Here is a 24,446-nt window from a genome sequence, read left to right as displayed (position 1 = left end):
ACCCTGGACTACATCAACGACTAACTATTCTTGATGGTGTTTGGATTGATGTTACTTTCGATTTCATTGAAGGTCTTCCTAAATCGAAAGGGAAAGATATTATTTTGGTAGTGGTGGATAGATTCAATATGTCTGGCTATTTCATTGCTAAATGCACACCCTTACACTGCTGAATTTGTAGCTCATTATTTTTTGGACAATGTTTTCAAATTGCATGTATGCCAACTTCTCTAGTAAGCAACAAAGATCCCATTTTCTTGAGTTCTTTTTGGCTAGAGTTATTTACATTATAGGAGGTCTTACTACATAAATCGATAGCATACCATCCCCAAAATGATGGTCAAATAGAGGTTCTTAACTGAACCTTGGAGACATATTTGAGATGTTTTTACTCTGATAGTCCTCAAATTCTCATACTTGGGCTACTCAACTACCACTTGTAGAATGGTGGTACAACACCACATATCACTCTACTTTGAAATGTACACCTTTTAAAGTTCTGTATGGTCAAAAATCACCAATACACTTTCCTTACTTAGCTGGTGAGTCTTCTAATGACATGGTTGATGGATCCCTGGGAAATATGGAAGGAAAATAGTATCTATAGAGAATCCTCAAGTTTATTATAGGCTACTTAAGGCCACTTGAGATGATTACAATCATCAACTACATCACTATTTATGCTACTCAAAATAGAAAACAAAAAGTCTTGTACAAATAACTAAATACATGTATCACTATTTACTAGATACATGTACTACGAAATTCTAAAGAGACTTCTTGAAAAACTAAGAGACAATTTCGGAAGACTAAATGATGCATTAATTCCAACACTTCCCCTTAATGTATTTGCTTGATAACTCCAATGCGTTCTCAAAGATAGAAAAAATTTTCTCTAGGAAGTGCTTTGGTGAAGATGTCAGCATGTTGTTCTCCTGTTTGACAATAATGCAACTAAATTTTGCCTTTCTCTTGTGCTTCTCGGATAAAATGATACTTGATGGAAATATGCTTTGATATTTCATGGCTGACTAGATTCTTGACAATTGCAATTACTGATTTGTTATCACAATACAGAACAATCCCTCTTTTTGGTTTTTCACCAATGTCTTCAAATATTCTCCTAAGCCAAATAGCTTGAGAAGTAGCCTTGGATGCTGAAACATATTCTGCTTCAGCAGTGGATTGAGCAACAACACTTTTCTTTTTTGATAACCAAGAAGAAATACTTAATTCAAATAAGAAAGCATGACCAGAAGTACTCTTCATGTCATCGATATTTCCAGCCCAATCATTATCAGGATAACCAATTAAGTTCAAATCTCCACCAAATTTGTATATTATACCATAATCCATTGTTCCTTGCAAGTAGCATAGAACACTTTGCAGCTCCAAAATGCACTTGGGTTGGTCTTGCATGAATCTGGATAATAAACTAGCAGCAAACATAATATGTGACCTTGTTGAAGTAAGATATAGCAAACTTCCAATCAAGCTCCTATAAAGTGAGCTATTGACTTTCTTTTCTCCATCATCTTTTCTAAACTTCTCATTTGCTGCTAATGGTATGTCCACAGACCTGCAATCCATCATTTTGAATTTTTGAAGAATACTTTTAGCATACTTATTTTGAGAAATTAAAATTCCTTCTTTTACTTGAGAAACTTCGATACCCAAGAAATAATTAGCGACCCAAGATCACTCATTCAATAAGCTTGCATCATATCTTGCTTTCAATTTTGCATCATCTTTACATTATTTCCTGTAAAGAGCAGATCATCCGCATAGAGACAAACAATGATAATGATGCCATGTTCTTTCTTCACATACAAAGTGACTTCACTTTTGCTTCTCTGAAAATTATTTTTTAGAAAGTATGTATCAATTTCATAGTACCAGGCTCTTGGAGCTTTCTTCAGCCCGTAAAGAGCCTTTTTTAATCTGTAAACCTTCTGTTCTCCCCCTTTAACAAAAAATCCTTGAGGTTGCTCAGCATAAATCTCTTCATCAAGTTTTCCATTCAGATATGCCGATTGAACATCAAGTTGAAGTACCTTCCATTTATTTTGTGCAGTAACAACAATTACAGTTCTAATTGTCTCAACACGAGCAACTGGAGAGAAAGTTCCATAAAAACCAATACTTGGTTTTTGTGTGAAGCCTCTAGCAACCAACCTTACTTTGTGCTTTTGAATATCTCCTTCATAATTGAGTTTGATTTTGTAAATCCATTTTAGAGTTACAACTTCTCTTTCTTTGGATATAGCCACAAGCTCTCAAGTATTATTTTTTTCAATCATCCGTATTTCTTCTTCCATGGCTTTCTTCCAAACATCATGCTTTATTTCTTCTTCATAATTTTCTGGCTCAACACGGCAAAGTTACAATTTTGATAAATGTCACTCAACATTTTTGTTTCTCTTAGAGGCAGTTCTTCATCATCTGAATCTGGGATTTCTCCTTCTTGAGAGAAATCTTCATCTTTCTCATCCACTTCTCGATTTTAAGATATGATAGCAGTATACTCTATCTTTTTATCCTCCCAATTCCATGTTGGTTTTTCATTAAAAAAAATGACATTTTATTTGCAACAAGATTGTTAGTTTTGACATCGAAAAGCATATATCCTTTTGTCACATCACTATAGCCAAGAAAGATACATTTTTTACTTTTTTCATCCAATTTTGTTCTTTTCTCAGTAGGTATATGGGCATAAATACACCCGAAAATTTTAAAATGACTTACAAAAGGTTTAATACCACTCTAAGCTTCAACTGGTGTCTTGTCCTTTAGTTCCTTTGTTGGACACCTGTTAAGGATGTGAACTGTTGTATGCACTACTTCCGCCCAAAAATATTTTGGGAGCCTTCTCTCATTCATCATAGTTCTAGCCATTTCAATAATTGTTCTATTTCTTCTTTCAGATACACCATCTTGTTGAGGAGTATACCCTGTTGTAAGTTGCTTCTGAATGCCTTAATTTTTGCAATATTCTTTAAATTCTCGACTTGTGTATTCACCTCATATATCACTGTGAATGGTTTTTGATGCTGCAACATTTTTGCTTCTCAACAAGGGCTTTAAATTTCTTGAATGTAGCAAATACTTCTGACTTTTCTTTCAAGAAATAAACCCAAGTCATTCTTGAGAAATTATCAATAAAGATTAGAAAATACCTTTGACTTCCAAGAGATGGAGTCTTCATTGGTCCGCAAATGTCGGTATGGATTAGTTTCAAAAGTACGCTTGCTCTCCAAGACACCCCTTTTGGAAAAGATTTCCTATGTTGCTTTCCCATTATATAACTTTCACATGGATCCACCACAATATTTATCTCAGGAAAGCCTTGCAACATGTCCTTTTGCTTGAGAAGTTTCAAACCATGAAAATTCAAGTGACAAAATCTTTTGTGCCAAAACCATGAATCATCTACAATTTCATTTTTAATGCATTGTAATGAAATTGCAAGGTGAAGTTTCTTTTATCATCATTACTTCAACAATGACTTGATTTGGCTCAATTTTTATCATTAATTTTTGCAATAATTATCTCTAAACACAAGAGAATAACTATTTTCCATGAGTTGACCAACACTAAGCCAATTTTCTTCCAATTCAGGAACATAAAGAACATCATGAATTTGCTTACCGCTTCCTTTCATGTTGATCGAAATAGTACCTTTACCTTTTGCATCAACTAAGGCTCCATTCCCATTCTCACTTTAGTAGTAATGCTATTATAATTGAGAGGAAAACCTTTTCATTTCCTCTCATGTGATTACTACAACCAATATCAACATACCATTTATTGCTTTTTGTTGAAGCATCAAATTTAGAAGCAAAGAAAAGGTTTTCTTCCCTTTCTTCGTCCTGTTTTTCACAAAAAATTGCTTCACAACGTGGCAAAACATTTTACCAAAGTTAAATTGGGGCTTGCCTATATGCCAACATTTTTTTGCATTGTGATTAGTCTTTTTGCAAACTTTACAAAAAAAACTAGAATTTTTCTCACCTTTGTCTTCAACCTTTTTGGAAGAACCATCATAATCCTGCTTCTTCTTTCGGCTTGTATTGATTTTTTAGAAATTTTGAGAATTCTCATTTCTTTTAGACTGGAAAGTCGTCTCTTTGGGTTGATCTTCACAAAAATATCTTCGCTTCTCGTGTGCACGAAATGACCCAAATAGCTTTTTGATGGAAATCTTAGAAAGATCTTTCGTCTCCTCAGTGATAGCAACAATGTACTCATACTTTTCTATGACACTAATTAGAATCTTTTCCACAACTTGTTGGTCAGAAATTGTATCATCATGATTTCTCATTTCATTAATAATATTCATGATTCTAGAGCAATATTCATTAATTTTTTCAGATTCTATCATCTTTAAATTTGAAACTCTCTTCTAAGAGTTTGAAGATTTATAGTGCATACCTTTTCATCACCATGCACCTCAGTTTCCAGAGAATCCCAAGATTCCTTTGCAGTCTCACAAGTAGCAATTTTTGCAAAGTATGCTCTTGAGACTCCCATTTGGATTTTGCTCAAGGCTTTTACATCTTGACGATACTTAGCCTCAAGATTTTTTATCTCTGTTGCTGTATGATCACCATCATTGTCTGGCTCTTCAAAGCCATTTGCAACAATCGAAGAATTAGAACCTTCATTTGTTTTGGATGCCATATTTTTTTTCCGTTACCTAACCCCATATTAAGAACGAAAACCTGCTCTTGATACAAAATTTGTAGGAAATATGGAGGAAAATAGTATCTTTAGAGAATCCTCAAGTTAATTATAGGCTACTTAAGGCCACTTGAGATGACTACAATCATCAACTACATCACTATTTATAATACTCAAAATAGAAAATAAAAAGTCTTGCACAAATAACTAAATGCATGTATCACAATTTACTAGATACATGTACTACGAAATTCTAAAGAGACTTCTTCAAAAACTAATAGACAATTTCATAAGACAAAATAATTCATTAATTCCAACACCCTGGAGGTTAGAGAGGTTGTGATAGCACTTCTCACGTTTCATTTAGCTAGATCACAACAAAGCATGAGAGATAAAGCTAACAAACACAGTCTGATAGGCAATTTATGAAAAGAGATTAGGTTTACTTGAAGTTGCAACCTTACAGACAGATTTCAGTGGCTTCAAGGAACTTCAACTAGCTTGCTGCAAAATATTTTGGTCCTTACTGTTCCTTTCTAGAGTTGGTGCAGTAGCTTACGAATTGCTTTTACCTGTTAATGTCCGTATTCATCCTGTGTTTCATGTTTACCAACTTAAAAGGTGTTATGAGATGCCTATAGTTATTAATCATCCCCATATTTACATCTTTCAAGTTCTTATTGTCCCATTCCTGAGTCGATATTGGAGAGAAAGATGGTCAAAAAAGGTATAAGGTTGTGTGTCAAGTCTTAGTTCAATGGTTTGGCTTGGATGTTTTTCAGGCTACTTGGGAGTTTCTATATGTGCTGCATCACAGGTTCCCTGAATTTCACCCTTGATGATAAGGGTAGTTTCCATTGGGGGTATTTATACAATGCTTAGATGGTTAGGAATATTAAAAAGTAGTTATTGTTGCTCATTAGTCAAAAAAATAGTTATCACTGCTAACTGTTGTTAGAATTTGTGAGAAGCAATTATTTCATTAGCTTAACTTTAGCTTCCATTTAAATTCTATAAATACAGATGTAATACAAGATAAAGATTACATTTACTAGTATTCAAGTTTATTTGTTTACTTGATTATAGATTTGTAACCAAGGATGATAGCAGGTACAATAGTAGGCATTTCTAATCCACAACCCATAATGCTCTCCACATTACTGGTTGTGCTTTGTACCAAGAATGTTCAACTCTAGGTTTCCCCTAGCTCTCATTTACGTTTTGAAAATTCTCTAGAAAAAACTCAAATTGTGCCTATTCCATTGGATCGGTTCTCATACACCGATGGAAAAGAAATGGTTTTAGGTACATTTTTAGGTATATGTATCTAAAAAGAATTTAGGAAAAAGAACCGAGTTTGGGCGAATTAGGGCTAGAAAATGAAAAAGAAATTTGTCAGGCAAATCTCGATACTAGCTCCGTGTATCAGACTTCCTCCCCAGATTTGGGAAAGACCATCCTCATCACACAAAGGTCACAGACCGTCATGCCTCAAAAAGTATTCTCGCGACAAAAACTTAAATATAACTCCGCATCATGGATTTTCCCTCAAAAAGTGAATTTTCATCTTTTCTCATGTTTAATTATCTAAAAACACTCCTAAACATCATAAGATCTTTCCTTTCACAAATCACGATCCTTGAATCCATAATTCAATTTAAGGAAAGTTAAGAGTCAAGTTTGAAGTCAAGAAGAAAGTCAAAATAAGCTCATTAAAAGTTTACAAAAGTCTTCCACAAATTTTTTAACTTTGTTCAAAGACTTAAGTTTAAAGTCAAGCAAAGAGTAAAGAGTTGAGTTCATTTTTCCAAAATTTATAAGGGAACTAAGTATACCCAAGAGTTTAAAATGTTTTCACATTTGAACAAGAAAGATTGATTCCAAAAGAGATTTTAAGATAAGTTTTAAGTAATTATCTCAAACAAAAGAAAAAAGTTGTTTTAAGAACATATGAGCTAAATATGTTTTTGGAGTATTATTGAGAACCGATATGGGTATGTGAGTTCATCTTGACTTAGGTATCCGTGAACCATGTAGTCATCATGTGTAGTAAAGGATCGTACTTTTTAGATGACTCCATAAGATGCTTGTAGCATAGACTAGTGGATCCACTTAGTTAGGGTGTCCTATATAATGGCAAAGTATAGGACAGTTCTGGCAACGTGGGCAATACGATGTATAACCACTTAGGCTCATAGTGGTGGTTGTCGATTAGAGAATCTCTCACAGATACTATATTACTTTGATATATGAGTAAAGTAAAGTTTGTTAGCGCATATGTTTAACCAATAGAATTGTTATATACTATTCTAAATTCTTTGTTTGAATTGCACTATTATTGTTATTCGACTCTCATTTTGAGTTAAGTTATTAATGAGTTGAGTAAATCAAAGGTAAGTGTTCCTTTTGAATCCTTATTAAAATTAAGTTGTGCTTAGCACTCTAGCTGCATACTCATACATTCAATGTAGTGATTTCAATTGGACTACATCATCTTATGATGCAGTAGCATGTAATCAGGATTAACATCCAGTGCCTCGTTGATCAGGTTAAGCACTCGGAGTCAGTTGGTGAGCCTCCTTGCATTTCAGAGGACTCTTTTATCATTTTCTTTTCTAATTTTCAGTTGTTAGGATGATTAGGGGTCCTGTCCCGTCATCTCTTTTTCCTTTAGAGGATTCATAAACAATTTGTAGTTCAGTTGTCTTTACATTATCATTCATATTGTAACAACCCTAAAAATGGATATGCTAAGTAATTCTTAATGTGTCTAGAATGCCAACGATTAGACCGGATTCACACGGATTGATGCGCGTAGAATCAGACTTCAGAACCCTTGCTACATCCAAGACAACTAACTTGGGAAGTTAGTTGATCTAGGAAAGGTTGGGTCCAACCATGTAGGACTCTCGAATACGAAGATTTACTCGAAGGAGTCTTTACCGGACTTAAAAAGAGGATATCTAAGGTTTGGAGGGTCTAGGGGTAAAATGGTCTTTTTTCAAGCTAAGGGTAGTATCGTAATCACCCTAAATATATAATTAATTATTTAATTAAAAAGGTGGAGGGTCATTTGGGGAGAGAGGGCCGAAATTGGGCTCTTGAGGTGAAGTCTTGCTCCACCCGAGTTCGAACCTAGGTGGAAGCAATGAATTTTAAATTGTTTTTAATTTATGTTCGTAAATTAATGTAATTAGTTTATATTTATTAGTTATTAGATGATATAAAATAAAAGGAAATCAGATTTTTAATAATTAAATAAAACCTTATTTGACTAAGTCTTAAACTAGACTCCTAAGCCTAAGAAAACTCTTCTCTCCCACGCTTATCTCTCTCTCACGTCTCTATCACTCTCACTCACGTTTTTCTCTGCCAAATAACGTACAAAAACAATAGGTAAACCAAAGTTCTTCACACTTGAAGAACTCACAACGAAAATTATCAGCAAACAACTAATCATACACGTTAGGCAAAGAGAGAGTTTTTCCGTCAAGTTGGTGTTGAAGCTCTTGGATTTGGATGTGTGTTTGGAGGGGTTCCTTGGGCAGCAAGTCAGGTTTTAACGTCAAAAAGGTATGGGTTCTCTTATCTCATGGTCCCTTTCCCAAGAGACCCCTTAAGGTTCAGAATATTCATTTCGAAAACTAGGATTGTTCCCCGTTGCATATCCCTGTCACTAGCTCCCATTGAATCATAGGTTGTTTATGTTTGCTGGTAGAAAACTAGGGATGAAATGTGTTTTCGTGATGATTATGTATTCACGTGTATTTTTGGAATTATGTGACTTATGTTGATGTTTTCAAAAATGTAACTACGTGTGTATGTGTGTGTTGCCGTGGCTATTGTTCATGGTTTAGAACTTGAAATGGCATGATAGTTCTTTATATTTCATGTACACATGTTAATGTAAATGTGATGTTCATATGAGTCAAAATATAACTAATTGGAGGGATAATCTCTTGGCTAAATGAATCCATGAAAATGCACCTAAAACGTTCTAAATGCACTACGAAATTCCCCTAAGAACTAAGGTGTAACTTGATGAAAGGATGCTGAAAAATTAAAAGAAAATTTCCAGCTTCTAGTGATGAATTTTGGTCAGCAAAGAGGGTTCAAAATGTTGAAAAAAATGAATTAAAACAAGTGAGGTCATGGAAGATTGAACTTGTGACCTCACCATGTTAAAAACCATGAAAATAAAGAAGTAAAAAGAATTGTGGTGAAGGGGATTCGAACCATAGTATTGGCTGGAAAATGTAACTTAAAAGAAGAAAAAAATAAGAAACGAGAGGAGTGGATTCAAACCCACCACCTCTCAATCAGATTTAAGGAAGAGTAAAAGAAAAAATAAAATAAAATGTGAGGCGTTGGAATCGAACCCGCGACCTCTAGGCAGTGAAGAAGAGTCAAATGAAATGAAAGAAAAGAGATGTGAGGCGTGGGAATCGAACCCACGACCTCCTAGGAAGATTTAAGGAGAAAAATTAAAAGAAATTAAAGAGGGGTTGTGAGGGTTCGAACCCAAAACCCCTCGGCCAAAGGAGAGAAATTTAAAGGGTATGAAAATAAAAAGTAAATGAGGTAGTGGGGGTTCGATTCCATATCCTCTTAGTTCCATTAAGCGAAAAATGAAGAGAGAAAATAAGGGGAAAATAAAATGAAGGCATTGGGGCTCGAACTTGGGTCCCTAAGCAGTATGAATCAAACCAAAATGAATAAAAACAATGTAAGTGTTGTTCAAGAGATTTGAAAACCGGGTTCCCTTGCCCAAATTTCGTATAGATGCATAAGTCATACGTGTGTTAAATTAAATCTTCAAGAATAATGCTGCCCACTTAGATGAAATCGAGATCTTGGCATACACACAAGATGCAAAAGTCTTGTACTACATAATCTTAGGAAGATATGAATCACTTAAACGAACTATGAATGAAGCCTCATGGCTTGTTTGTATAGACCCATAAGTCTAGCATACGTTTAAAAATAAGTGAACCTAAGATGTATGTAACGAAATGATGTAACCCTAGAAGGGTTAAGTACGAGTGTAAAACACACTAAATGGCCAAGTGCATTGGTATACGATGAAATGATTATTATGTAATGAAGTGATGAAACCCTAGAAGGGTTAAGTAAGTGTGTGAAACACACAAATGGCCAAATGCATTGGCATATGACGAAATGAACATTCACATAAAAAGGGGTGAGTAATTATGAAGAGCAAATGTGCTAATGTTGATGAATGTGGTGACAACATGATATGAGGCTAATGTAAAATATGAGAGAAATATCAAATGAGCCTAAGTAAATGTTACCAAAATGTACTCATCTATGAAAGTGTAAAGTTAATAAAGAGACCATTCTCTATGAACACTCTAATGAAAGTATTGAGATTAATACACTTAATACTAATGATGAGATGAGAAATCATCTATTGAGATATGATGTCCTCATACTAGAAGCCAGCTTCCATGACCTATGAGTTGAATGTAATGGAACTTTATACTGAGCACTGATAGACTAGCTATGAGCGGTGATTCCTTCTTTCGGGAAAGGCAGAGGTCCACGTAACTCTCATGACATGAGATTGTCCGACATGCCGGGTATGGGTCTCCTTATATCTCCTAGTCTTCGAACCTATACTGCCAATATAGGGATTTGGAGGGGTTCGATTCCCATGTACGCTAGCATATTTTGGGTTAAAGATAGGGTTTTTCCATCAAGTTGGTGTTGAATCTCTTGGATTTGGACGTGTGTTTGGAGGGGTTCTTTGGGAAGAAAGTCGAGGTTTGAACATCAAAAAGTTATGGGTTATCTTTCTCTTGGTCCCTTCCCAAGAGACCCCTTAAGGTTCACAATATTCATTCCGAAAACTAGGATTGTTCCTTGTTACATATCCCTGTTACTAGCTCCCATTGAATCATAGGTTGGGTATGTTTGCTGGTAGAAAACTAGGGATGAAACGTGTTTTCATGATGATTATGTTTTTATTTGTATGTTTGGAATTATGTGACTTATGTTGAAGTTTCCAAAAATGTAACTACGTGTGTATGTGTGTGTTCCGTGGCTATTGTTCATGGTTTAGAACTTGAAATGGCATGATAGTTCTTTATATTTCATGTACACATATTGATGTAAGAATGACGTATGTACGCTTGTCTGCGACCTCTGAGAGGTCAACGATGTCGGTCTCGTCTGGGTTTAGATTCAAGTCGTGACACATATGTTAAGACTTAGATTGCCATTTTGGCTAAGTTAAATGTTGACTTTTAAACATTCTAAGTTATTTTCTTTAACAATAAAGTGAGTGCATTTTATCATGGTAATGATGCTTAAAGACTTCCCCTGGATAAGTAAGCCAGCACAAGGTTTCGTTTGGGGCCAGTAATGGTTTCCAACTGTCAGCCATGTCCGGGTGTAGGATCATGGTGTGACAAACTTTGTATCAGAGCACAGATTTCAAAAGTCCTAGGGAGTCTATGGAGCCGTGTATATAGAGTCCTAGTTATCGATGTGAAGCACGCCACATCTATACTTAGGAAGCTACAACACTTAGGAAATTTCTCACTTCTTTCATACTCATTTCGTGCATTAGAGTTTGATCTTTGAAAATTTTCTTCTAATTCATGCTTACGCATGTTTATAGATAATCAGAACTCCACGAAGATCTGTCAGAGGTTGTCCTGCTAGACGTAATATTGAGGAGCAAGGGGTAACAAATGCACCCAAAGTGAAACCTCGAGGAGAGGTTACCAGTGTTAAGTTCTGTGAGGCCATCAGGATATTGAGTAAAGTTGTGACTAACAATTTCGGCAATAGAGAGGAGCTTAATAGGAAGTGACTGATACTTCAAGGATTCGAGAGTTCTTGATGATAAATCCTCCAATTTTCACGGGTTCAAACACTCTTGAGGATTCAGAAAGTTCTGTTGAGCAACAAAAGAAGATATTTGAGGTTATGCATATTGTTGATACTGATCGAGTTGAACTAGTTTTATATCAACTAAAGAATGTTGCTAGGAGATGGTTTGACCAGTGGCAAGAGGGTAGAGCTATGGATACACCACTTGCGAGTTAGGCATTTTTTGAGTAAACCTTTTTTGGGGGCATTCTTTCCCCTAAGAACTGAAAGAAAATAATGTACGAAAATTTCTTATCCTTAAGAAGATTCCTTGAGTGTTCATGAGCATAGGTTGAAGTTCATCCAACAATCCCATTATGCTCCACAGATTGGTTGCGGATATATGGAGTAGAATGAGTCTGTTTGTTGATGGATTATCCATTCTATCAAGTAAGGAGGGTAGTGAAGCGATGCTAATTAGGGACATATGGATACATCAAGGTTGATGGTATATGTGCAATAGATTGAAGAAGAAAAGTTGAGTGATAGGGAAGAATTCAAAAATAAGAAAGCTAAGACAGGAAATGAGTCCAGGTAGAAGAAAAAGTAATGTGAATGTTCGTACTTTCAGCAAAAGTGAAAGGGACCTGCACCATCATCTAATAGTGCACCTGCACCCAAAATAAAAAATGAGTATAATGGTCACGATCCCAACACTTCAAAGCTAGACCTGAGCAGTCTCAAGGTAGCGTGGCACAAGGAGGTAACTAGGATCCTGTATGTGCTGGGTACGGTAGAACCCACCCAAGTAAGTGTCGTGATTGACAATCATATTGTTTCAAGTGTGGACAAATGGGTTATTTCATAAGACAAGGTCCCAAGAACTGGCAAGGTAATGTTAATCAGGGCAATAGATCCCAATCTTCATCAGTTGCTCCACCAAACAGGATTGCACCTGGAGGAGCTATTTCCAACACTGGCAGAGAATCGAATCGCCTTTATGTAATCAGTAGTCGTCATAAAAAAGAGAACTCTCCAGATGTTGTCACATTTATGATCAAAGTCTTTACTTTTGATGTTTATGCTTTGCTAGACATCGTTTGTAACCCCTTATGTTGCAAATAAGTTTGATGTTATTCCTGAGAAACTTTGTGAACCCTTTTGTATTTCTACACCTGTTGGAGAATTTATTCTAGTTAAGCGAGTATATCACGATTGTGTCATTTCCATCAATCACACGGGCATAATTGATTATTTGATTGAGTTAGACATGGTAGATTTTGATGTCATTCTAGATATGCATTAACTTCATGCCTATTACACTTCAATAGATTGTAGAACTCGACTTGTCAAGTTCCAAATTCCTAATGAGCCAGTTTAGAGTGGAAAAGTAGGATAGTTGTGTCTAAGGGTCATTTTATTTCATAGCTTAAGGCAAGAAATTTAGTTTCCAAGGGGTATGTATATCACTTAGTCAGGGTTAATGACTTTAGTGTTAATCTACCTCTTATTCAGTCAGTTCCATTAGTAAAAGAGTTTCGAGAAGTCTATTCACATGATCTACCGGGAGCTCCTCCTAAGAGAGAAATAGACTTTGGCATATGCATTCTTCCTGATACTCATCATATCTATATTCTTTCATATAAAATGGCACCAGTAGACTTGAAAGAGCTGAAATAACAGTTGAAAGATCTCCCTGATAAGGGCTTTATTCGATCAAGTGTCTCAGCTTGGGGCGCTCCGATCTTATTTGTGAAAAAGAAAGATGGTTCCTTAGGATGTGTAAAAAAGAACCTTCAGTTGAGCAAGGTTACCATCAAGAATAAGTATACTCTTCCGATAATTGATATTTTTTTAATCACCTTCAGGGTGTTCTATGTTTTTCTAAGCTTGACCTTAAATCTAGCTACGATCACTTAAAAGTAAAGAAGTGTGATATTCCAAAGACAGCATTCAGGACCCGTTATGGTCATTATGAGTTTCTGGTCATGTCGTTCAGTTTAACTAATGCACCTGCAACATTCATGTACCTTATGAATAGAGTTTTCAACCCTTATTTAAATATGTTTTTAATCATCTTGATTGATCACATACTAATCTGTTCAAGGAATGAATAAGATCATGCTATCCATCTCAGAATAGTTCTTTAGACTTTGAAAGATAAGGAGTTATATGTTAAGTTCTCTAATATGTGTTATGGCTTGAGTCTGTGGCGTCTTTGGTCCACATAGTTTCCGTTGATAGAATTAGAGTTGATACCCAAAATATAGAGACGACATGGAGTTGGCCTACACCCACATATCCAACAGATATTAGGAGTTTCTTGGGCTTTTTGGCTATTTTAGAAGGTTCGTAGAGGGGTTTTCGTCTATTTCATCTCCTTTGACCAAGTTGACTCAGAAAATAGTGAAGTTTCAATGTTCTAAAGCTTTTAGGAGTTGAAAAAAAGTTTGACTGCTGCCTTAATTTTGACCTAACCAGAAGGTACTCAAGGTTTTGTGGTGTATTGTGATGCATCTAGAATTGGTTTGGGTTGTGTGTTAATTCAGAATGGAAAGGTTCTAACTTATGCCTCCATATATTTGAAAGTTCATAAAAGAGTTACTCAACCCATGACTTAGAGTTGGTTGTTGTAGTATTTACTTTGAAGATATGGTGTAATTATTTGTATGGTGTTCATGTTGATGTATTCACCGATCACAAAAGCCTTCAGTATGTGTTCACTTAGAAAGGGCTTAATCTCAGACAAAGGAGATGGTTAGAATTACTTAAGGATTATGATATGAGTGTTCTTTATCACCTAAGTAAGGCTAATATTGTTATTGATGCTTTAAGCAAGTTGTGTATGGGTAGTACCGTCCATGTTGAGGAAGAAAAGAGAGTTATTGAAAGATATGTGTAGACTTGCACACTTAGGAGTCTGACTGATCAATTCCACAGAAGAAGAAGTAGTGGTGATGAATGGGGATGAATCATCATTAGTGGCAGAAGTGAAAGAGAAGCAAGACTAAGACCTAATTTTGCTTGAATTAAAGGCAAATGTTCATAAACAAAAAGTTTTAGCTTTTGAACAAAAAGAAAATGGCATATTGAGATGTTAAAGTATATTGTGTGTACCATTGGTGGATCGACTCCAAGAGAGGATCATGAAAGAAGCTCATAGCTCTATATATTTCATCCATCCAGGTTCCACAAAGATGTCTCATGACTTGATAAAGGTGTATTGGTAGAATAGTATGACAAAGGGCATTACAGAATTTGTTGCTAAGTGTCCAAATTGCCAACAAGTTAAAGTAGAGCATCAAAAGCCCGGTGGATTGGCTCAGAATGTAGAACTTCTGGAATGGTAGTGATACATAATTAATAAGGAATTCATCATATGTTTTCCAAGGTCTCGCAGGTAGTATGGTTCTATTTAGTTGATTGTCGACAAAATGGCAAAACCAACCCACTTTTTAATTGTAAGGACTACCCATTCAGCAGAAGGTTATGCTAAGTTATATCATCAAGAGGTGGTTAGACTTTATGGGGTTCCGGTATCCATTATTTCAGATTGAGGTGTGCAATTCACTGCATAGTTTTGGAAGTCATTTAAAAAAGGCTTAGGTTCAGAGGTGAACTTAAGTACCAAATTTCATCCTCTAACTGATGGGAAAATAGAGCCACTATTTAGACTTAGAGGATATTTTGAGCGCTTATTGATTGATTACAAAGGTAATTGGGATGATCACCTATCTCTCATCAAGTTTGCTTACAACAATAGTTACCATTTTAGCCTCCAGATGACTCCTTATGAAGATCTTTATGGGAGAAGGTACAGATCTCTTGTTGGATGGTTTGAAGTTGGTGAAGATGGATTTATAGGACCATATTTAGTCCATCAATCTATGGAGTAGGTGAAAATGATTCAGGAGAGGTTGCAAACAGCGTTGCGCCATCAAAAATCCTACACTGACGTTAGGAGGGAGTTAGAGTTTGAAGTAGATGATTGGGTTTACTTGAAAGTCTAAATCATGAAGGGTGTTATGAGATTTGGTAATAAAAGGAAGCTTAGTCCGCGGTATATTGGACCTTAACGAATAAATATCCAAAAGGATTGGCAAAATAGCTTATGAACTAGACCTACCACAAGAGTTAACAGCGGACCATCCGACATTTCACATCTCCATGTTGAGGATGTGCATAGGAGATCCTTCATTAATCATACCAACTAAATATATTGGGATCAAGGATTGATTATCTTATGAAGAGATTCTGGTCCAGATTTTAGATCGTCAAGTTCGCAAGTTCAGGACAAAGGAAGTAGCATCAGTCAAAGTCCTTTGGAGGAACTATTCGTTGAAGAAACTACTTGGGAAGCTGAGGAGGATATGAAGAAGAGGTATCCACATATCTTCTAATCAGGAGAAATTTCAGACCAAGGTACTAGTTCTCTTCTTAATACTCTTCAATTTATGAGTTGGTATGTTGTGTTTGCATTGCTTGTTGGGTGTTAAGTTAATGTTGCATGTTACACCCTTAGCCTAGTAAGAGTAATCTCATTCAAGGAATAATGTTCCCAAGGGGGAGATATTGAAACATCTCGCAAACTGAAATAACTAGGAAGAAGCTAAGAACTTGAAATGGTCATTTTTGGAAGGAACAAAAAATCTGGAAATTTTGTTAAGGTAGGAAAAGTTGAGGTTTTGTTCAACTTCAAACGGCCATAACTCCTAGATCAGGATAATTTAGGTATACTTCCAGATTTGGTAGGAAATCTCTCGGCATAATCTTTCCAATGCCGCCGACTTTGCGCGATTATAGGTTCGTATGAGTGAGATATACCCATTTGAAGTTGGGATTTATAAATGAGGAAATGTCCACTCCAGATTTTTAAAGGGTGTTTTGGTCTTTTCCTTACCCTATTATTTTAATTTGTTTTTAGTGAATTAACTAAGGTTCAAAACTAAATTGGTTCAGGTTGCACAATTGCAAATTAAAGTTAGGGTTCTAGAAAGAAGAACACAAGAGAAAGGAGAAGAGAAAAGCAAGATTATTCATTTCGTAAGGAATTGATTATGGATTTCTTCAAGAATTTGATCTTACAAGCTATATGGGGCTTTCATAACGTTAGGTTCGTTCACCCACGTGCCAAGCATGTCTATTACAGGGTGAATTCGTCTTAAAAGAGTTTGAAAGTTGATATGTCCTTGATATGTATTTTTGAGTTTTATATTATTCTTGAGTTGGGCTGAATTGAGAAGTTTCTGAGATCATTACGTCAAATTATTGGGTTGGTTGGATTTAGGTTATTAAGTACATTTATTCGGTATTTGTATCTAAAAAAAATTGGAAAAATAATTGAGTTTGGGGGAATTGAGGCTGGAAAATAAAGAAGAGATTAGTCGGGAAAATTTGGCCACAGGCTCCGTGTCGCGGACCTGCTCCCCAGATTTGCCCGACTAAATTTCTTCTTCGTTTTCCAGCCCCAATTAGCCCAAACTCGATTCTTTTTACCAAATTCTTCTTAGATATAAATACCCAACAAACGTACTTAAAAACCTAACTCCAACAAACCTAATATAACGTAATGATGTCATAAACATCTCAATTTCATCCCAACTCAAGAATAGTATCAAATTCAAGAATACATATTAAGAACATCAACTTTCAAACTCTTTTAAGATGAACTCATGCTGAAATAAACATGTTTGGAATGTGGGTGAACGAACCTAACGTTATGAAATCCTCACGTACCTTGAAGGACCAAATTCTTGAATAATCTACAATCGATTCCTTACGAAATGAATAATCTTGCTTTTCTCTTCTCCTTTCTCTTGTATTCTTTTCTCTAGAACCCTATCGTTAATTTCCAATTGTGAAAACTGAACCAATTTAGTTTTGACCCTTAGTTAATTCACTAAAAACAAATCAAAATAATAGGGTAAGGAAAATACCAAAACACCCTTTAAAAATCTGTATTTGGACATTTCCTCATTTAAACATCCCAATTCCAAATGGGTATATCTCACTTATACGAACTCGGAATCGCGCAAACTTGGCGGTGTTGGAAAGGTTATTTTGAGAGATTTCCTACCATATCTAAAAGTACACCAAAATCATCCTCAGATAGGAGTTATGTTCATTTGAAGTTGATTAAAAACTCAATTTTTCCTACCTTTACAAAAATTCCAGATTTTTTATTCCTTCCAAAAATGACTACTTCAAGTTCTTAGCTTCTTCCTTGTTATTATGTTTGTTCTTAGTACCTTAAAATTAAATACTAAAGTAATAAATATACTCTTAATAAATTAAGCTTATAAGGACACAAAAGTAAGACAATATAACAAAATAGATAATGAAGTGACTATCTTGAACATACCACAAATTATAATTCTAGCAAAGATCACTAACCATTTAAGCAGTATCCAAGTAAGCACACAAAAAATTGATGTAAGAACCGAAGTTCAAACTTCCTGTAGTCACAAGAATAATAAGAACTTATAAGGTAGTACAAAAGAATATTATTGCTTTCGATAGTGTATGAGAGTGTTGTGATTGTTTAAGCATGTGGATAGAATGGAAAGAGGCTTCTTTGTATATATAGTTAAATATAGAGGGACCATAAATAAGTATATAAATAGAGAAAAAGAAAGATTATTGTTCTCCTCAATTAGAGTCACATTCTTCGTATTTCATTCATTCATATTATCATGACCATGAGAGTTAGAAAAAATCGGTTAATCAAATATAATATTAAGTCTAAGTTTTTTCAAAAATAAACAAGTACAATGGAACATCAATGCATGGATTTTACCATAAATAATTGTCTTTAAAATTGTACAATTTAATAAGGAAAATAGTCAATTGACAATTAAAGATTACCACAGATGAACCAGTCATAATATATAGAAGGCAAGAATCACGAACATACTTCTAATTTTGAATCAACCTTGTTAATACCAGAAAAGACTTTAGTAAAAAATAACATAATTTAGAGACTGTCATATTTGAAAGCCAACATAGATAGATTTACTTACCACAACTTTCAAAAGTTTACCAAAAACAATCAAGTCAAAGTTGTGCACACTAATTAAAAGAAAGAAAATTTGGAGAACAAAATAAAATCAATCAAGGAGAAGACTCATGTCTAAATTTATCAAGGATAGGTAAAAATTAAGGTGTACCAGTCGGTTAAGGGAACAAGAATGGAAAGAAGCATAAATCATAAAGATTTTCAGAATAATCAATTGATTCATTAAACAAATAAATCAAATTTTTATATGAAGGCTTGCCATAATTATATGAAGAAATCACAATTCAATCAATGTTTTTACAGAAAAAACTCAAGTATGTACTAACACCCATTTACAAAAGGGGCGGATTACATTTAAACAAAAATAGGAACCCAAAGCTTAAAATGCACAATTTGAAATACAAAATCATAATGAAATCATGTTTAGAGTAGGAATGCAATCATAACTACTATACTAAAAATATAGGTGATTTAAGTAATTTGTTTAAAAGATAAAATAATAATCTAAATAAAAAGAGTTAAAAAAACTAACCTGAACGGATCTGTTAAGATCCGTCTTCAATAGCCCCCAAAATCTTAAGGCTCCACCGGGTCTCATTGGTTGGAGAGGCAAAACAATGATACTTTTGTTGTTGTTGTTGTTATCGATCACATTGGGGGAGGATAATAATTGGCCTGCCCCCATCAAATCCTAATGGATCTTCGTGGCGGCTGTCATGCTAGAGTTTATGGTCGGAACCAATGAGATGAATAGAAGGAGACGTGTTGAGGTTGCATAGTTCATCGCTTCGCCGGCCAGTAGGTAAGAAAAGAGACGCTGAGGGAAAGAGAGAGGGGAGGATAGGGGCAATTGGTTTGGGTGGAGAAGCGGCTATTGTCTACTGGTTGGAAAAGCATTGTGAGGAGAGAAGAAGAAGAAGATGGGATCTCTAGGTAGTTGTCCTTGCAAGTGAAGATGGAGTGGCGTTTCGCCTATGATAGACGAAGTTGGGAGATGAGGGAGCGGCGCCTGGTATTTTCAAAGAGAACGAGGAGAAAAATGAAAATAGGGTTAGGGTGTTAAGGAATTATTATGGGAAAGTGGTTGGAGACTCAATCTTAATCATTAGATCAAGATGAAATGTGGGGTTGATATTTAAAAGAATGGAATGGACGGTGGGGATTGAAGGTAAGATCTTGAGCTTGGGATTGAATTAATTGGTTCAAAAAGGACTAGAATTGAGATGAAATTGAGTAGAAATGGCTATAAATTAGATACATTGAATAAAAGGGGCTATGATTCAAATGATTCGGAGGGAGGCTTAACAAACTGTTGTCAAATTAATAGCTACACTGCACATATTAAATAATTTTTCATATAAGATAAACACACTTAAATATTATAGAAGTTAAATAAACAAATAAATTAATTATATCAAATTTAGCAATAATTATAATAATTTAGAAACAATAACAACGATGACGACAACAACAACAATGATAAAAATAATATTTTTTGTAGATTACAAATACTTAAGTATATGATTAATTATATAAAAATAAAACATAATTTTAAACATATAATACAAAATAGGTTCTAAAATACATATTTAACCAAATAGCAATCAGAAAGGGTTATAGGTCGGTCAAAATTGAGTGTCAACGATTTGTCACTCTTTTCTTGATAATGAAAGATGATTTTGTGGGCAAAGATGTTGACTAAGTAGTAAATTTTATCCGACTAACAGAAAGATGTTAGTGGGATCAAATGAAATGATAATCAATTGTAAAACAAAAAAAAGGTGTGGTCAAAATTTTAGCCTTAAGTCGCCTACATATCTCTGGTATTACGATAATAAGGTTTTGTGTAGTTCTAAATTTAGGAATGGGCTAAGCTCCTTAAAAATGAAACAACAATACGAGATTGGAATAGAAGAAATAGGAGCTTGAGTAGATAAGATTAGATCTCAAGATGGTATGAATAGTGTAAGGAAGATAAGAACGACTTAGTTATAAGAGGAAAATATCATATGAGTGGTGTGAAAGATGATAAGGCTTTATTGCGATAGATATATAAGTACGGAAGTCATTTCTGAAAGAGAAGTTGATCTTGTCTACAATATGCCAGTCTCTGCAAACTTCGAGCTTGTGAAATAACTTAATAAAGTGATTAGCGCATCTATAGTGATAAAATGGTAATATAATTTATAAACATGATGTAATTTCCCATTTAGACCATGACAATTTATCTTCAGATGATGGCGTCTTAGGGACGTGTTACGCTAAAATTTAATCCTTAGGTCATAGAATAATGCTTGTAGGCCATGAAAATGATGTCTTCAGAGTGTGACACATTCGGAACAAGGTAAAGAGAAAAATAAAACCTTAGACCATGAGATGATGTCCGCGGGGAATGGAGAATGTGTCTTTATACTATGATGCATTTGGAACATGATAATCATAAATTTAATCAACAAATCATGAAATGATGTCTTTAGACTATGACAACTTTGGAACATTAAAATAATGATAAAAAAGAGTGTGTCTATTTTCTTCAATGAAATTCGGCCATATCGTGATACTTGTAGCTTGATTCAATAGATATTTCATTTAGATGTATCTTTTAGGGTTCAATGTGGTCTATGTAACTTGATTAAACATTTTCTCAACGTAAATATGATTCTTGGGATCAATATTATTCTTGGGCATATTGTCATTTCTTATTATAGTTCTTGGGAACATTATAATTCTTGAGTTTTATCTAGTTTTCGATCACAATACAATTTTTTAGCACAATGCAATTTTCAGGCATGATGCAATTTTCGGACACAATGAAATTCTCAAGCACAAGACAATTTCTCTGGCACATGCAAATTCTCGGGTAAATGCAATTTCTTAGTCATAATGCAATCACTGTCATTTCGGGCACAATGCAATATCTCAGGCACACTTCAAATATTTAGGCACAATGTAACTTCTTAGGCTCAATGCAATTCATGAACACAATGTAAATTTTTGGGCACTATGTAGTTTCTCAGGCTCAGATCCAATACAATTTTCAAATTTAATGCAATTTCATGAACATGCAATTCTCCAACACAATTATATTATTGAGAACAATATATTTCTCAAAAAAGGATGTTACAATTGAGAGTATAAGGTCGCTTAGACCTTTGTTTTATCAGAAGGGCAGAGTGTTTGTCCCGTAGCAATTGTCGGGCACAATATAGCAGTGAGAGTGTAGAGTAGCTTAGAACTCCATCATATTGGATGGACGCAGTGTAATTTCTTGGCAGTTGTTGGGATCAAAATAATAGTTGAGAGTATATAGTATCTTAGACTTTCATCTTATTGGAAGGATAGAGCGTAATTTCATGATTTTTACCCGGGCAATGTTGGAACTGCTTCTTGCATATGTATCTCTATTTTCTAAGTTAGAAGTAAAATTATTAGTTTATAAAAGGAAAGGTTGATCGTTCTCTGTTTTGACCAGCATGCTCCATTCATCCTTAACATCCAGGCTTTTTTCGGGCATTATCTTTGGGTGATATATAAAGAGTATAAAAATAAAAAGGTGAAAGAAAAGTTTTTGAAAACACAAAAATGATAAATTGTCTAAAACATTGTTGAATCTTTGAGCATGACACATTATTAGACTTTACATTATCTAATTGGAAGAGGTTGCATAATAGATATTAATGAAAAAACATTCAATAATTTTTCTCCCAGTACAGAACTTCTAATATTCTGATCATTTTTGGAGATTGTGAGTCGCTTGCTATGAATTTGAAATCCTTACAAAAATCCTTCTTTCGTCTTCAAATTTTCAGAAGAATGCTCTTTTGAGGGAAATTTTTAGATGCTTTCAAAAATTATGCCACGGTTTTATAATCAAGAAAAAAATGTGAATTTTGTTAGGATGAGACCAACTACATAGGAGTGCTTACGTATTCCTTCTGAAACGGGAATTAGTTCTAACATAGTTCTAAATTACAAACAAAAGAGCATGACTTAAACTTGGGTTTAGTATCTCCTCACAACATCAAACTACATAGGAGCACTTATGTATCCTCTCTTAAACGAAAATCAGGTATGACATAGTTCGAAATCATAAAGTAAAGAGAATGAATCAAACTTAGATGTAGTATCTCCTCACAATATCTGAGTTGATAGGTCTATGCCAAATTTCACCATTCATTTCTGCTAGTATGAGCGTACACTCAATCAAAACCCAGAAAACCATATATGGACCTTGTCAATTAGGTAAAAGTTTACCCTTTGCCTCGTCTTGATTTAAAAAGATTCTCTTCAGAACCAATTTCAAAGGTGAGAAATATCTTGGTCTGGCCTTCTTACTCAAAGCTCTAGCCATTCTATTCTAATAGAGTTGACCGTGATAAATTACATTAATTATTCTGCCGACAATTAATGTTCAGTTATCAAATCATTTCTGCTCCTTTTTAGCATCGCTCAGCTTTGCTTCTTAAAGGATCCTCAAAGATGGTATTTTCACTTCAGCAGGTATAACAACTTTATTACCATTACACTAGAAAATAAGGCGTACCCCAAGTAGAAGTTCTAATAGTAGTACGATAGCCTAACAAAGAAAATGGTAATTTTTCATGTCAATGCTTGTAATTGTCAATCATCTCGCGTAGTACCCTCTCGATTTTCTTATTTGCAACTGTTTCATTCCTCAGTGGCCTGTATGTTGTAGAATTTCCATAATTGATTTTGAATCTCTCACACAATGCTTTCATCAAATCATTGTTTAAGTTGGTTCCATTATATGTAACAATTGACTCAGGAATTCTGAACCAACAAATGATCTGATTTTTGAAAAAAGCATCTACAACATTCTTCAAGACAAATTTTGTGGTAGGTATCTTCAACCAATTTAATGAAGTAGTCAATTGCAACATGAATGAATTTGTGTCCATTGGATGATGCCAGTTCAACAGGGCAAATTACGTCCATATCCCAAACTGCTAAAGTCAAGGTGATCAGCTAGTACCATGAAGTATTTTTAACAATGTCTAGAGTTTTCTTCAAAGGATCATCTATTAAAGCTTTCATGTATCCCATAGAGTCATGTGGATCATAGTTAGCAAAGTTAAAGGTTCACTAAGGGCCGACATGGTCTCCAAGTGTCAGCCACATCCAGAATGTAAGCTTGGAGAATTACATGACTGGTGGAGCAAAGACGGCACAACTCTAAATGAAGAACATGGAGAAACAATTAAGAAAATAGGGGAAAACCTTACATCGCAAAGTAGAAGAGGAAGGGCCGACAAGAACAAGATACTTATTTCTTATTTAACCCTTGGATATGTTTTCTTGTTTTTCTTTTAGATATTGGGCTGGTCCTTTGGGCCATCCAGACATTATTGTTATTTTGTTTTAAAATAAAAAATGAAACTAGCCTAATGAGTCAATATTTCACCTTTAGAAAGGTGATATATAAGTTTATACTTGTTTCTTTTAATTTTGTGATACCTTTACGTTAAATTCATTTAGGTTGACCTGTGATGTATTGATACTATTCTTGCTACACTTTTGGTTGGTGCAGGTTTGTTTTAAGGTTTGAAGCGTGGACATTGAGTATTCAGTATCAACTTTACCCACCTTGTTCTCAAGTGAAAGTAGTATCTCTCTCATGTGTATTTATTTATATTATGTATGTACTCTATTATAAGCTTTTGTACCTATCTAGACTAGGTCCTTAGAATTTGTTTACTATTTTGTAAAGTCCAAAAGGAATTTTCTTATTTCGTTTTACATTATCAATGCAAATACTTTTATGTAGAATTTTTTTTAATTAAATGGGGAAATTTGGTAAAAGAATCACCTATCTAATTAGATTAGAATAAGTGCATGCACGATCCCGTAATTTGGATCGTGACATTGAGAGTCCTTATTCATTTTGTTTCGATCA

The 24,446-nt window shown here is 34.6% G+C and overlaps 1 long non-coding RNA gene across 1 annotated transcript; it reads left to right on the top strand.

Annotated features, from left to right (window-relative positions):
- Nucleotides 1-11,258: 11,258 nt before the first annotated feature.
- LOC114076456 lies at nt 11,259-24,217 on the top strand. Its single transcript, XR_003577390.1, has 3 exons — nt 11,259-15,939; nt 21,320-21,392; nt 24,081-24,217. It is a non-coding gene; the product is annotated as an uncharacterized LOC114076456 (long non-coding RNA).
- The last annotated feature ends 229 nt before the right edge of the window (nt 24,218-24,446 follow it).

This window comes from Solanum pennellii, chromosome 3 (assembly GCF_001406875.1).
Source record: "Solanum pennellii chromosome 3, SPENNV200".
Lineage (NCBI taxonomy): Eukaryota > Viridiplantae > Streptophyta > Magnoliopsida > Solanales > Solanaceae > Solanum > Solanum pennellii.
Note: the sequence above shows the minus strand (reverse complement) of the source record. Positions and strands in the feature narration are given on the sequence as shown.